Source organism: Phocoena sinus, chromosome 8, assembly GCF_008692025.1.
Source record: "Phocoena sinus isolate mPhoSin1 chromosome 8, mPhoSin1.pri, whole genome shotgun sequence".
Classification (NCBI taxonomy): domain Eukaryota; kingdom Metazoa; phylum Chordata; class Mammalia; order Artiodactyla; family Phocoenidae; genus Phocoena; species Phocoena sinus.
The window spans coordinates 24,620,054-24,622,327 of NC_045770.1; the positions used below are offsets into that span (position 1 = coordinate 24,620,054).

At 39.2% G+C, this 2,274-nt stretch overlaps 1 non-coding gene across 1 annotated transcript; it reads right to left on the reverse strand.

Moving 5' to 3' along the window:
* Positions 1-1,188: 1,188 nt before the first annotated feature.
* TRNAW-CCA lies at positions 1,189-1,261 on the reverse strand. Its single transcript has one exon. It is a non-coding gene; the product is annotated as a tRNA-Trp (tRNA).
* Between the last annotated feature and the right edge of the window lie 1,013 nt (positions 1,262-2,274).

The following is a 2,274-nucleotide window of genomic DNA, read 5'->3' on the forward strand; positions in this document are numbered from 1 at the left end:
TCCTCTTTGGCTTGATGCTTTGTTCTTTAGGCCAACCAGGGTGGCCCTGCCTTCCTGGTTTACCAGGGTGATGGTCCTGCCTTCTTGGTCCTGTTTGACTTTAACATATAAATTTGGAGGGAACACAATTCAGCCCATAAGAAATTTCTATGGTAAACATATAATCAATCAATTTGACAGAGAGAGACTGGGAGACAATGGATTAATTTATGTCAGGGAAGTCTTTTCTGAGTATGTGACATTGGACCTGAGACTATGCTGAAATTATGCTCCAATAATCTGGAGGCAGATTTTTCCAGGCAGAGGAAATAAGACAGGCTTGGAATTTGAGAAATAGAAAGAAGAGTACCATGTGCAAGTTGAAGAGACAGGCAGGAGTATTGTAAACCAGAGTGAGGAGCCTAAACTTTATTCTAAATATAACAGGCAGCATTGGAGGCTTGTAGGCAGGAGAGTGGCCTTATTTCATAGGCATTTTGGCATTAACTGTACAGAAGCAAGAATAGAATATGTAAGAAGATATGGGAGTCTACTGTAGTGGTCTAGACTAGAGATTTTAGTGGTTTGGCCTTCAGTGGTGGACATAGAGAAAAGTTAGTGAATTTAAGATATATTTTGGAAATGGAAAAAGACTGGCTATTGGATTGAATGGGGAGGATAAGAGAAAAGGAGGATTCTTAGCTTGAGAACTGATTGAGGTTCTCTATACTGGGGTGGGAGTGAATGGGAAAAGAGTAGGAAATGGGGAAACAAAGAGTTTTGTTTGGGCCACTTTTGAGATGCCTTTAAGATTTCCTCATGGACATGTCAAGTAAGCAGTTAGATATATGAATCTGGAGCTCTGGGGACACCTGTACTGGAGTTAAAAATTTGGGAGTTGTCAGCCTACGGATGGTATTTAAAACTAAACGATAAGGTATAGTTATGGTTAATTACATACTTTAAATTTCTTCAGTTGATTTTTTGGTTCCCTTATTTAAAAAAATTTTTTTTTGTTCAATCCCACGTCTGTTTCCTTTTCACCGATGCTTAACTAATTATTTCAGAGGTTGGACTATCTCAGGAAAAAAGATTCAGACAATAGTAGTGGCAATAGTATATATTTAGTAGACCCTACAAACAAGATCTTTTACTTTAAAAAATTTTAAAAAATATTTTGGCCTTGCTGTGCGGCCTGTGGGATCTTAATTCCCTGACCAGGGATCGAACCTGGGCCCCCTGCATTGGAAGCATGGATTCTTAACCACTGGACCACCAGGGAAGTCCCAAGATCTTTTAAAATAAGGGTTTTCTCCCAGCTTTACAGAGATATAATTGACAAAGAAGTTTGTATGAGTAAAGCAGACAATGCGATGATTTGATATATGTATATATTCTGAAACGACTGCCACATTAAGGTTAGTTAACACATCCATCACCTCACATAGTTACCATTTTTTGTGTGTGGTGAGAACATTTAAGATCTACTCTCTTAGCAGATTTTAAGTTTACAATAAAGTATTGGTAACTATTGTCACCTTGCTGTACATTATATCCCCAGAACTTATTCATCTTATAACTGAAAGTTTGTACTCTTTGACCAACGTCTCCCCATTTCCCCCAGCACCTGGTAACAACCATTCTACTCTGTTTCTATGAGTTAGTTCCACTTCTTTAGATTCCACATAGTGGAATTATTTTAAGACCATGCAAAGTTTGTCTTTCTCTGTCTGACTTACTTCAGTTATCATAATGCCCTTGAATTTCATTCATGTTGCTGCAAATGGCAGTATTTCTTTTTATGGCTGAATAATATTCCATTGTATTAAAATAAGGCTTTTAAAATATGGGCTTTGAGATGAACTTAAATACAGATTACACTTGGAAAGTTCCCATTTACTTTTCATAAAAATGACTTCAGGAATTAGGGGGATCAAGATGGCATAGTAGGAGGTCCTGGAGCTCACCTGTCCCCCACAAACACAGCAAAAATACATCTACATATGTAACAATTCTCATGGAAAACTAACTGGAAAAACTGACAGAACTCCTATACAACAAATGCTGCAGGAAAGATCTCCACATAATTGGATAGGATGAAAAAAAGGCATCAGGTTGGACCTGAGCCCCTGGGAGGGATCTGTAAGGAAGAGAAGGTCCACACAGGGGGTCCCTCGTTCTGGGAAGTGAGCAGGTCAACCCACAATCTAAGCATCCCAGTCCTAGGGTCTTGCCTGCAAGGCCTCTTGCCTGCTGGGAAATCTGCTGAGACAGACAGAAGGGCTGGAGAAGCCT